The 14,684-nt window shown below is 34.9% G+C and overlaps 1 protein-coding gene across 2 annotated transcripts in view; it reads right to left on the minus strand.

Annotated features, from left to right (window-relative positions):
• Kpna3 (karyopherin subunit alpha 3) overlaps positions 1 to 14,684 on the minus strand; it is an 86,010-nt gene that overhangs the window by 47,641 nt on the left and 23,685 nt on the right. The window lies entirely within an intron of this gene.

The raw sequence follows: 14,684 nt of genomic DNA on the forward strand, positions 1-14,684 counted from the left end.
CCAACAGAACTCTCCTCTGTAAATGAATTCTAAGCAATGTAAAAAGAGAGGGAACTGCTTATTAAATTCCAAAGGAAGACTTTGTTCACAAGTGAATAATGCCTGTATCCTTTACTTGCTCTATTTTCCAGTTCTCATTCTACATGATGCCTCAGTCTTGTAGTAAATTATGATTTGGTTAAGTCAACCCAAGCTATTTTTGATGCTTTCAACCAATGGGTTCTATCTCTTTTAACAATTTATGCTTTTAAAAAGTAACTCATCGCTACTATTAAAACCACAAGAAAAACAAAATAAGTTTGAGATAGATATTTGGTACCAACAGATAAAGACGTATCCTTCTAAGTTTATTAAGAGGTTGTATTAGCTATGGGATTATATTAGGTATGCCTTATTAGAAATCACTGAAATGATTACATATTCTCCTCTCTAACCTACTGATATGCTAGATTCTTTTATAATACATAAGTATGTTACATTCTTATGTTTCTGGAATAAAGGTTATATGGTCATGGCATATTTATCTTTTTATGTTACTGCTGGATTTCATTTCCAACTATTTAACTTTCCAATCAAAAGTCAGACTGGCAGAATGGATTTTAAAAATGATCCAACTATATAATATCTGTGAGTGACTCCTTGAGATTTAAAGACAAAACTGTGTCAAAAACATTTTCTTGACACGAGTTTTGCTTTTTAGGATATAAAAAGCACAATAAACCCAAAATAAAGTGGAATACAGAATACAAATTGATGAAACTGAAAAAAGAGAAACAATCATGAAATAAAACACTTTCTCTGGAAAAAATATTAGTAAAATTGACACAAGACAAAAAGTGGGGGGGGGGGGGTAGGTGGTAGTTGGGTGCTGGTGGTTCACACCTTCAATCCTAGCTACTTAGGGGACAGAAATCAGGAGGATTGAGGTTTGAAACCAGCCTGGGAAAATAGTTTGAGAGACCCTATCTCAAATAAACTCATCACAACAAAGGGCCAAAGGGGTGTGGCTCAAATGGTAGACTGCCTTCCTAGCAAGCATGAGGTCCTGAGTTCAAAACCCAGTACCACCAAAAAGAAAAGAAAAAAAATAGTGACAGTTTAGATGAAATGGACCAACCACCCCCCCAAAAAAACCCCAAATTGCCACATCTTACCCAATATGAAATACTTAATATGAGCATCACTATAACTAATAATGAAATTAAATTTATAAATTAAAATTTTTCCCTTCCAGGCTCAAATGTTTTAAAAGGAAAATTTTCCCAAACATCTGAAAAATACCTAGAATAAATTCTACACATCTTTCCAAAAAAAAAACCTTAAAGCTAAAATAACCTGATAATGAAATCAAACAAAACAGTACAAACAGGAAACTGTAAGCCAATATTCCCCCATGAATACAGATGCCAAAATCCTTAGCAAAGTATTAGCAAAGAGAATTCAATATGCAGTAGTTCTTCCTATTCATAGTTTTGCTTCCCAAGGCTTCTCCTACCCATTGTCAACTGCAGTCAAAAATATTAAATGTGAAATTCTAAAAAGAAGTTCATAAATTTGAAATTGTACACGATTCTGAGTAATATGATAAAATCTCACACTGTCCTGCCCAAGACATCAATCACTGTATCCATGCTACATGCACTATCCACCTGGTAATCCTGTAGCACTGACTTGGTTATCAGATCAACTGTCCTTGCACTGCAGTGGTCATGGTCAAGTAACACACTGCACAATGCTATGTCTCAATGCCTATGTCTGTCACCTCCCTTCATCGCATCACGTAAAAAGTGCCTACCTTACATCACCCACCTCACATCATCACAAGAAGGTTAGAAGAAAGGTGAGTATAGTACAATAAGATATTTTGAGAGATAACAAATTACTAACTTTTATTATAGCATATTATTATAATATACTTTTTATTATTTGTTATTGTTGCTAATCTCTTACTGTGACTAATTTGTAAGTTAAACTTTATATTGGGTATATATGTAAAGGGGAAAAAACCATGGTATATATAGGGTTTAGTACAATGGATTCAGGCAGCCAGTAGGAGTCTTAGAACATATTCCCCATAGATAAAGGGAGATTACCGCAGGAAAAGAATTATACACCACAACCAAGTGGATTTTATTCCAGAAATCCAAGACTGGTTCTGTATTTGAAAGCTAATCAGTGTAAACCACATTAACAGACTGAAGAAGAAAAATCAACACTCTTACTAGCCATACAGAAAAAGTATTTAACAAAATTCTATACCCATTCATAATAAAAACACTCAGAAAAATAGCGATAAAAGGGAACTTCTTCAACTCAATAAAGTTCAAAAAAACAAAAAAAACCCCACAAACAACAACAAAAAACCTACTGCTAACATCAATACCTGACAGCACAAGTCTAAATAGTTTCCCCTCAACACTGACAAGGCAAGGATATCCTTGGTCACTGCTCTTACTCAACATTATGCCAGGAGTTCTTCCCAGTACAATTAGGCAAGAAAAGAAAGTAAAAAGCACACAGATCAGAAAAGAAGAAATAAAACTGCTCCTATTTGTACATAACATGACTGTCTACATAGAAAATCCCAAAGAACCTACTGAAAACTTCTGGATCTAACTAGCAAGTTCAACAAGATCACAGAATCCAAGATATAAACCTAAAATCAATTATGTCCATGAACACATGGACAATGAAATTAAAAATACAATCTCAAAAACACATTTTTAACCTCTCAAAAAATTTACAGATCCAGGATTATATAAACTGTAATTTATTAGGAACTTACAGGCAGAAACATGTTTTGGGAGGCAGCAAAAGGCAGGCAGTACCTACACCCAAAAGCAGGAGGATGTCTACAGACTTAAGCTTGACCTAGGTGTGCTGTAGTCAATAGGCATGAACTTTCTCACAAACTATTAACATGTATTAAATCAGTTTTAAGATACAATGCAAGAATCAGTGATCACCACAACATGGTGAGCTGAGTATCTTAATGTCTTTGTTCTATAAGCCTTCGGATGAAGGACTGCCTGATAGGCAAAATGGAGGTTACAACCAATATAGCTATAGTCATGTCAAGTTAGATTCCCCACAACCTAACAATTCACGTACAAGACTTGTATGCAGAAAACCACATGACACTGATGAAAAAGTTCAATAAGATGTAAATGGAGAGACATAGTGTATTCATGAATTAGTAGACTAGTAGACTCAATTTAGTAAAGAGATCAATTCTTCCCATATTGATATACATGTTTAAAACAATTCCTATCAAAATCCCAGCAATTTCTTACAGATTCAGAAAAGATTATTTTAAAATTTACATGGAAAGGCAAGGTAACTAAAATAGCTAAAACAATTTTAAAAATGAATTAAGTAGAATGAATCAGCCTAGCCAATTTTAAGATTTACTACATAACTAGAGTAATAAACACTGAGTTATATTGTAGAGGGACATACACATTGATCATTGGAACAAAACAGAGAACCCCAAATATACCAAATTGAATTTTCATTCATGCAGTCTTTTTAATTCGGCAAATAAAGGAAAATCTAAAATCTATTAAAATTAGATCTTACCAAGAATTTAAAAGGTACGTTTTTTAAAAGCTATATTCACAGTCTGTCTAAATTATGTACAAAGCAGTATCCATGAAGCAGAAACCAGAAAAACAACTGAATGATCCTCATCCCAGCACCTTCAATCGCACCATATATGAGACAGTTTGGCACTCAAGGAGGATCATGGTCCATGCTGGCATGAGGAAAAAAGCAAGACCTTATCTCCAAAATAACCACAGCAAAAAGGGTTGGACGCATGGCTCAAGGGGTAGAATGCCCACTAGCAAGCACAAAGTCCTGAGTTCAAACCCCAGTACCCAAATTTTATTCTGGGAAAGTCCATATGAAGATGAAGAATGAGAAGATAATGAAAAAAAATATGGAAATTGCATAGACAATAATGTACTAGTATCTATAGTACATTAAGAACTCTAAAGCTCTAAATGACCAACTAACTGAATTTAAAAATGGGCAAAAGAAACAAAGACAGTTCATCAACAAGGACAAATAAACTGGGAATGGTGTGGCATCTCTGTAATCCCAGCACTCAGTAGGCTGAGGCAGGAGAATTGCAAGGTTACACAGTAAGACCCTATCTCAAAAAAAAAGATATATAGATGGCAAATAAGCACATGAAAAAATATTCAATATCATTAACCATTATGGAAATGCAAATTAAAATCACAGTATTTCCCAATACCTTACTACACATCTAAAATCAAAAACTGTTACACCACCAAATGCTGACAAGGATACACATTATACATTGCTAGTGGGAATGTAAAACAGAGTAACAATTTGAAAATCAATTTGTCCCTCCCTTTCTTTTTGTCAGTACTGGGGTTTGAACTCAGGTGCTTGCTAGCCACTCTACCACTTGAGCATCAACCCCGCTGAAACACACCCCGGACTTTTTTTGCTTTAGTTATTTTACAGATACTGTCTCAGGTTTTTGGCTGGGACTGGCCTCAGACCATAATCCTATCTATGGCCTCCCATGTATTTGGGTTATAGAAGGGTACCACCACACCTGGGTTTGAGGCTGGAATGGGATCTTGCTCACTTTTTGCCTAGGCTGGTCTCAAACCACAATCCTTCCAATCTTCGCCCTTGAGTCACTGAGATTGTAGGCATGGGTCACAGCACTTGGCCAACAATTTCTCTTCCCTTCCCCCCTTCCCCCTCCCTCCCTCCCTTCTTTCTTTCCTGGTAGTACTGGGGTTGAACTTAGGGCCTCATGCTTGCTAGGCAAGCACTCTATCACTTGAGCCACTCCACCAGCACTTTTTTGTGCTATCTTGTGATACTATCTACCCGAGCTGGCTTCAGATTATGATCCCCCTGGTCTTTACTTCTGAGTAGCTAGGATTAACAGACGTGAGCCACTGGCACCTGGCTTGGCCAACAATTTTTTAAACCAAACATGCAACTCCCATAGGACCCAGAAACTGCGATACTAGACATTTATCTTATTTGGATAAAACTTAATATTTACGAGAAATCTGCATACATTTACATCTTTACTTCTAGTAGTCAAAACTTGGAAACAGGCGCCAATGTCTTACACCTGTAATGCTAGCTAGTTGGGAGGCTGAGATCTAGAGGATTGAGGTTCAAGGCCAACCTAGGCAAATAACTAGCAAGACCCCCCATCTCCAAAATAAACAGAGCAAAATGGACTAGAAGTGTGCTCAAGTGGTAGAGTGCCTGCTTTGCAAGCATGAAGCCCTAAGTTCAAACCTCAGTCCCATAAAAAAAAAAAAACAAACCCAAAACTAATTAGTTAATTAACTTAAAAAATAAATAAGATACATCTTCATAGCAATAAAAACAGTGTATGTCATTTCTGGAAGACCTTATACTTTGAGAAGTCATCTGTTCCATTATAATTAGATTCTGCCTATAACAGAAAAAATAATTTGTAATGCACTGCTGAACTTATGTAAGTGGTAAAAAGGCAGAGGAGTCAATAAGGTTAAACCTAAGGGTGAAATCATAAAAGGTAAATCAGTGAAAAGAAAAATGTGAGGTTAATTGCCTGCATCACAATGGGAAGAGAAATTAAGCTCACTCCAGATTCAACAGAGGAAAGCAAAATCTTAAGACTTCTCATTTAGCCAGAACCTCGACCTGGCCAAAAAGGACTGTTTCTCAACAGAATCAGATACACGTTTACTACAGAAAAGCATTTCTATTAGGCTCCCAGAATTAAGTAAAAGTCACCAAGTGTATATAAAAATAAGCCAACATAAAATAGAACCATAGCCTTAAGTCAGAGTGAATGGCAACAAGTGAAAATGAGCCCTTTTGGAATCAGAATGCTGGAATTAAGTTATAAAATGTGAAACTATAGCAAGCAGTTAAGGTGCAGAAAAATGGAATTTAAAATATTAGCAAGCCAGAAGAAGTTATTGGAAATGGCCAATAGTTTGAAAAATAAAAGAACTTTGGATTAAAAAACCAATTATTGAAGGGCTGGAAGTATGGCTCAAGTGGTAGATTGCTTGCCTAAAAAGTACAAGCCCCTGAGTACCACTACCACCTCAGTATCACCAAAATAAACAACAAAAACCACCAACAACAATCACAAAAAAACAACCACCAACAATAATCAACTGTTGAAATATAGTAATATAACCAAAATTAAGAACTCAAAAATGTGTTTATAGCAGATTTGCTGCAGTTTAAGAGCGATTCTGTGAACTTTAAAATAGGTCAGAAGAAAGTACAAGTAGGAGCCACTCAGGGTGGTACATGCCTGTAATCCCAGCACTCAAAAACTGAAACAGAAAAACAAGTGTTCAAATACAACCTGGGCTACATAACAAGACACCCTCTCAAAAAAAAAAAAAAAAAAAAAAAAGAGACATAATAATGAAAAAATACAAAAGGTATGGAAAATTACAAAATAGTGTTTATTTGAGATCCAGAAAGATAAAGGCATTGGATGGAAACAATGTTTGAAGAAATAATGGCTAAGAATTTCCCAGAACTGATGAAAAGCAACGTACCATAGATTTAAGAAGCCCAACAAATGCCAAGTGGAAAAACAAAAATAAATGCACACCTGGACATATCATGGTAAAATGCAGAGTACCAAAGGGAAAAGAGAATCCTAAAATAAGTCCTAAAGACTTATTACTTTAAAATAACCTATTTTTTTATTTTTGCTTACAAATGGACCTTATATATGGCTATTATTTATTGGTTTAAATTTTATGTGGAAATTATAAAGTACAGTTAAAAATTTTAAAATAGCATATCCTCATTATTTTTCCTTCTTCAAGCTTTAGAGTCACAGGATCAATTTTAGATTGACTTTATTAAGGTAAACTCAATGAGTTTTGCTTTATTGCATTTGTAAAATTGACACTTTACTAAAATTTTACCTTCTTAACGACATAAACTCTACTCAGGATTCAATGAAAGTGACTTTAAAAATAGAGCATATTGTTGACATACAATTTCATGTGGTTCAGGGGCCATCAAAAGCCTCTGACAACCCCAGGCTAATAATCTCTGTAATGAAAATAAATAAATTCAGGAAAGTACAGGAGAGGAATTTTGGAGGTGATGGAAGTATTCTAAAGATGAACTGTAGTGATGGTTATATGACTATAAATTTACTATAAATCAAACTATAAACTAACAATCTGTGAATTGCATAGAAAAGAAACTATACCTCAATAAGCCTGGTAAAAGAAAATAACAACCCTCTGCAATATAGATATTTACACTACATTTGTTCTTTGCACTACTAGATGTTTTCCTGAGCATAATAACTAAAATGTATGAATTTTATCTGAGGAAAGGGAGGTAGGAAACAAAACAATTTCTAGGATTCATTTTGGTTTTTTTAATTGCATAAGGATACAAGATTACTCTCTCAAGTAGTGATACATCTATAAAACTACAGCTTTGGAACAAAAGTCTAAAGGATCTTGTACTAAAGGATTGTCACGAAGTTGGGCGTTCATTTTTCAGGGTGTTCATGATCAAGCTAACTACTGACAAGCAATCAAGCAATGAAATGGTATCTTCAATATGATGAAAGAACTAGCAACTGTGAACTCAGAATTCTAATGCAGGGATGACAATTCCAATATCATCATTTTATAACTGTTAGTAAATTAATGGATTCAAGCAATGATTGTCAGTGGTTTTTGAATTATAAAAAAGAAATAACCTGACATTATATACCTAATGAAGAAATATACAGCGCCCATGATAGTAAAATAAATGAATAAACAAATAGATAACCAACCCACAGAATGGGATATAAAGATTTGCCTAACATGTATCTAACAAGGGGCTTGTAATGAGAATATATAATGAATGAACTCTTACAACTACAATATTGGTAAAGAGACAAGTAACAACATTAGAACATGAGCAAAGGCCAGGCACCGGTAGCTCCTATCTGTAATCCAAGCTACTCAGGAGGTAGAGATCAGGATGATCACGGTTCAAAGCTAATCCGGGAAAATAGTTTTTGAGACCCTATCTCAAAAAAACTCATCACACATACACACAAAAAATGCTGGCAGACGGACTCAAGGTGTAGGCCCTGAGTTCAAGCCCCAGTACAAGCCCCCCCCCCAAAAAAAACGAGCAAATGATCTAAAAATAAGTTGTACAAAGAAGATGGACAAATGACCAATAAACGTATCAGAGAAATGCACATCAAAACCATGAGATGGCTATTAAGATGGATAAAAAAAAAAAAAAGACAAGGGCTGGGGGTTTAGTAGCTCAATGATAAGAGCATATGCCTACACAACGCACACACAAGGTCTTGAGAGAGAGAGAAAGAGAGAAGGGGAGAGAGAGAGAGAGAGAGAGAGAGAGAGAGAGAGAGAGAGGCAGGCAGAGAGAGGGAGGGAGAGAGGGAGGGAGAGAAAGAGGAAGAGAGGATTAGAAGGATGTGGAGAAGCTGAAACCCTCAGGCATTGCTGGTGGGACTGGTATATACGTCACTCTGGAAAACAGTCTGGCAGTTTCTCAAAGGTTAAACATTGAGTTACCACAGGATCCCGCGATTCCACCCTTAGGTATATATCTAGGAGATATGAAAACCTATGTCTGCACAAAAACTTACAAATATACACAATATTATTCATAATAGCCAAAGGGTGAAAATAACCTAAATATCCATCAACTAATGAATGAACAAATGCAATGTACTATATCTACACAGTAAAATATTTAGCAACAAAAAGGGACAAAATACTCACATAATAATAACATGCAAGACTCTTGAACTACAAATTATATGATTCCATCTCTATGAATATCCCAAAAAGGCAAATTTATAGACACAGAAGGATTAATAATTGCTTAGATCTAGGGGAGGGAGTGGATGTGGGGGAAGGATGGGGAAAAAGCAGGTGGCTGATAAAGGATATAAGGTTTCTTTCTGTGGTGGTGAAAATATTCCAAAACTGACTGTGGTAATGGTTCCATAACTCTATGAATATACTAAAAAAACCACTGAGTTTTGTACTTTAAATGAGTGAACCATATGGTATGCAGACTATGTTTTAATAAATGAATGTGTGAATTATGTCTCAATAAACGAGTATAACATCTCTAAGTGTTCATGAAGATATGAAGCAACTTATAAAATGTCAGTTAATACAACCATTTTCGAACAACTTAGCAAAATCTGGTAAACTTGAAAAACACCTCCAAAGACACACAGCTCAACTCCACTTATAGAAACTCACATATGTGTGCCATGAGCTATATATAAGCAGTTTCCTGGCATTGTTGGCTTGTAACAGCAAAAACTAATAAAAGCAACCAAAATGGTAATTAAAAGAAAAACAAATGAATTGTGGGATACAAAAATTATTCCTCAACAATGAGGATGAATGAATTACAGCTAAACAAATCCAGATATGTTAGGTGAACAAAACAAAGGTAAAAAGCTTTTTTTCTCATTATTTTTATACATATATTATAAATCTAGAAAAGCAAAGTACCAATTTACAAAAATATGTGACAGTGGATTAGTTCTGGAAGGAAGCAACCAGAGGTAAGAGAAGAAAACACAGGAAGCTTTTCAGGGTACTAGTGATATTCTTGTTTTTAAATTAGATACTTATTTTATTATTGCTTCAGAATTTTTTTTATTAATGTTACTTATTTTTATGTCTAAAATATTACGTTTTTAAATGTTTAAAGGAGAGAAAACATTACTGATGCACCACCATGCATTTTGTAGTGTTAAAAGTTGTGATCCACTTACATTTTGGCTCCCATCTCACTTTTGCTCCGTAACATCAACATACCAAATTGCAGACATTCAAAGCACAAACTACTAGTAATAATTCCCCATTAGAATTTAATCCAGAGTGTGATGCAAAAAATTTTGATAATCTCAACACCTTTCCAGAGACTAAATTCAAATTCTTTCAACTTTCTATGCTACACTTTGCTTTGGTTTAGTGGTTTTCAAACTTTAGCCTGTATCAAATAGCATGGCTTGTTAAAACAGACTGCTGGGCTCCAATCCCAGAGTTTTTCAAGCAGGTCTGGGGCAGGCCAAAAATTTGCATTTCTAACAAGATCTCAGGTGAAGATTTTGACACTGATAGTCCAAGAACCACACACTTAACCACTGCTCTAGGTTAACACCCAAAATAATTACACAATCACCACCAAACTAGAAAGCATCAAAAGCCTACTGAAGTGGTAGAGCACCTGCCTAGCAAGCATGAGGCCCTGAGTTCAAGCCCCAGTAACACCAAAAAGAAAAAATAAAGCCTACTGAAGTTTTCCTCTAAGGTAATTATAAACAATGTAAATTATTCAACACACACTAAATACACACACACACACACAACAAATTTCTTTGGAACACTATCGCATGATGACACGAAGTTCAAAACAAATTTTCCATTTTTTGGAAGTTTGTAAAGTACTGGTGTTAATTCTTTATTTAGTAGAAATTACCGTATGTCTTGGGCTTTTCCTTGTGGGAAGTTTCTTGACTATGGATTCAATTTCTTCACTTGTTACAGGTCTATTCAGACTTCTTATTTCTTCCTGACTCAGTTCTGATAGTTTTGTGTCTTTCTAGGAATTTTCCCATTTCATCTAGGTTATCCAATTTGCTGCCATGCAATTGTTTATAGTATTCCCTTAGTATGAGGTCAGTAGTAATGTTCCTCTCTTTCATCCCTAGGTTTAGTAATTTGAGTCTTCTCTTTTTACAATAGTCTAGGGGAAAGTTTGCTGATTTAGATGACATTTCAAAGAATCAATTTTTGGTTTCATCGATTTTTTTCTACTGCTTTTTATTCTCTTTTTCATTTATTTCCTCTCCAATCTTTATTTCCTTCCTTCTGCTTGCTTTAAATTTAGTTTGTGCTGCTTCTCTAATTTCTTTTTTTTGGAACAGGGTCTCATTATGTAGCCCAGGCTGGCCGCAAGCTTATGATCCTACTGTCTTAGCCTCTGAAGTACTGGATTACTGCTGGGATTACAAGTGTGTGCCATCATTTCTTAAAGCTGATGGTTACTGACTTGCAGAATTTTTTTTTTTTCTTACTATAGGTACCCACAACTATAACTGTTCCTGAACCTGGCTCCAGTCATTTTTAAATAACATGTATTTTCATTTATATTCACCTCAAAGTATTTCCTGATTTCCCTTCTGATTTACTTAACCTGTTGGTTAGTTAGAAGTGTGTTAATTTCCACATTATTTATAAATCTGCCAAATTTATTTGTTATCGATTTCCAATTTCATTCCACTGTCATCACAGATCATAGTATGATTTTAGTGTTTTAAATTTGAGACTTCTTTTTTATTCAACTTATATTGATTTCTACTTTTTAATTTAGTTTTGAATTAGCATGCATTATTGTTGAGACTTCTTTTATGCTGTAACACAAACCTATGATCTACCCTGTAGAAGATTCTGTGTTGACCTGAAAAGATCTATATTCTGCTGTTGTTGGATGGCATGTTTTACACACATCTGTTACATAGCCAAACCAATCTTGAAAAAGAGGAACAAAGTTGGAGGATTTACACAAGCTGATTTTTAAGACTTCCTACAAAGCTATAGCAATAAAGACAATGAAGTAATGCCCTAAGAATGGACATATAAATAAAACTGAATAGGATTTAAAAAAGACCCACAAATACATGATTCAACTGATTTTTCAAAAGAAGTGCCAAGGTAATTCAAATTGGTTGAGTGAATATCATAGTATACACAAATATTAACTCAAAATGAAACAGAACTAAATATAAAAGGTACACCTGCACACCCATGTTTATCACAGTGCTATTCACAATAGCCAAGTTATGGAAACAACCAAGATCCCCGCTACTGATGAATGGATCAAGAAAATGTGGTATTTATACACAATGGAATTTTACTCAGCAATGAAGAAGAATGAAATCTTATCATTTGCAAGTAAATGGATGGAACTGGAGAACATCATCCTGAGCAAGGTCAGCCAGGATCAGAAGACCAAAAATCTTATGTTCTCCCTCATATGTGGACTTTAGATCTAGCAGCAATGTGGTTGGATTTGGACCACATGACAAGGTGAGAGCACATAAGGAGATGTGGGAATAGGGAGAAAATCCAAAACATGAAAGCATTTGATGTCCCCACTCCAGAAGAACTAATACAAAACCTTAAAGCAACAGAGGTTAATATGAGAAGGGGATCAGGAACCAGTGTAAAAATCAGTTAGAGATGAATCAACTTGGGTTGTAACACATTTGTACATGAATTAATTAGCAAAAACACTTTGTCTTCCTTATTATGCTTATGTCTTCTCTTCAACAAAATTAGAGATAAGGGCAGAACAGGTTCTGCCTGGAAGCAAGGGGGGGAGGGGGGCAGGAGGGAGAAATGACGCAAACAATGTACGCACATGTGAATAAATGAATAATAAGAAATTTAAAAGTACATATATATAAAAGGTAAAAGGCACAAATTCTGTAATAAAATATAGGAGAAAAATCTTTTATATAACAGAAACTTTGGGATAGTTTATACTTCTTGGATAGAACACAGAAAACATGAACATAAAAGAAAAATTGATAAAATGGACCTCAAAAGTGAAAAACTTTTGTTCTTCAAAGGAAACTGTTAAGAAAATGGAAAAACAAACAGAGAAAATAGTTGCTATGTATGTATATGAGACAGAACTTGTACCTAGATTACTTTTAAACTCATAATTACAACTTTATATTTAAACCAACCTAATTTTTAAATGACCACATTTTAACAGACACTACACAATGAAGATATATAACTGGCCTATAACAGGCATGTAAAAAATGCCAAACATCATAATCATCAAAAGAATATGAACTAAAATCATAATAATATTTGGGTGTGGTGGCACACACCTGTAATCCCAGCTACTGGGGAGGCAGAGGCAGGACAATCACAAGTCTGAGGCCAGCACAGGCAAAGTTAGATAGATGGTATCTCAAAAACAACATTTAAAAACCCGAAACGATTGGAGTGTGGTTTAAGTGATAGTGCTTGCCTAGCAAGCATGAGGCCCTGAATTATACTCCCAGTACCACAAAACAACAAGGACAAAACATAATGATATACCACTACACAATGACTAAAATGACAAACATTTTAAAAGACTGCCAACACAAAGTATTGGTGAGGAGCTGGAAGCACTAGAACTCACATACTACGTACGGGTGAGAGTCCAGAGGAGTACAAACACTTTGGAAAACAACTTCAAACTTTCTTATGAAGCTAAAGACACACCATATGACCCAGACATTTGCTATCTATCCAATAGCAAAACAAATAAAGACATATAGGAATTTTATTCATAATGCCATAAACTGGAAACAACCGAAATGTTCAATGGCAGATGAGTAAACAAATTGTTGTATAGTCATACAATGGAGTAAGAGTTGTAATAAAGAGAATAAACCTCCCTACACAAAACAATATCAATGTTCTAGTAACAATATTAATGTTCCATTAAGGGAGGGAGAGAGGAAGGGAAGGAAGGGAAGAAAGGGAAGGAAGGATTATAATCACATTTTTATAAAATTATGCTGGGTGTGGTAGACTATGCCTGTAATTCCAGTTACTCAGGAGGCCAAAATCTGGAGCACAAAGGTTCGAGGTCAAAAAGTAACCATGTCAACCAATAAAGCTGGGCATGATAGTACGTGCATGTCATCCCAGCTACGTGGGAAGTGTAAATAGGAGGATGGTGGCCCAGTCATAAAAGCAAGATGTTATTAGAAAAATAACTGGAACAAAAAGGGCTGGAGGTGTGGCTCAAGTGGTAGAGTAAGCCTGCCTAGTTAATGTGAGGCTATGAGTTCAAATCCCCTCAAAAAAAAAAAAAAAGGCAAACTAAAATGGTAAAAAGAATTGCCTGGGATTGGAGGAAGGAAAGGAATTATTGTAAAGGAATACAAAACTTTTCAGGGAGGCAGAAATACTCTTCATCTTGATTGTGATGGTAGTTAAAGGAGTAATCATTTGTCAACACCCATCAAGCTCAGGGAGGAGGAAGAAGAGAGGTAAAGAAACAGTAATATAGACAGGGTGAATTGGATCAAATTCATGTGCGTAAATGACACAATGAAATCCCTCTGTACAACTTATTTATGCTAATAAGTTTTTTTAAAAACTCATCAAGCTAAACACTTATGTGTATAATCTGTAATTTTTAAATATTCATTATTCTACTGAAAACTGTTCAAATTATTCCAAACCTATTCTAAATTAATATGCCTCAAAGATTAATTTTTTCTATGACATATAATTACCAATGTAATTCTATTTTTTTGTCCTGCCATTATTGTATTTTACACTTGTGTCTGTATTATTTATCATCACTGTGGGGACAATAAATATTCCTTGTAATTTTTAAAACTATAAGCAGTCAAAAACTAACAAATCTGTAAGAGTATTACAAATTAAAACATACAATAATGTTAACATGACACCTATTTTACTGCTGTATTTATTTCATGTTGCATTGATAATTATAGGAATAGTGAGCAGTTCATGTAAAAGTGACTTTATTTACAGGACTGTTATAAAGCCAAACTAACATTATTAAATTGTATTAGGCAAAGGAACTGAACAAGAACAGGAAGC

This window comes from Castor canadensis, chromosome 10 (assembly GCF_047511655.1).
Source record: "Castor canadensis chromosome 10, mCasCan1.hap1v2, whole genome shotgun sequence".
In the NCBI taxonomy this organism is placed as follows: Eukaryota; Metazoa; Chordata; class Mammalia; order Rodentia; family Castoridae; genus Castor; species Castor canadensis.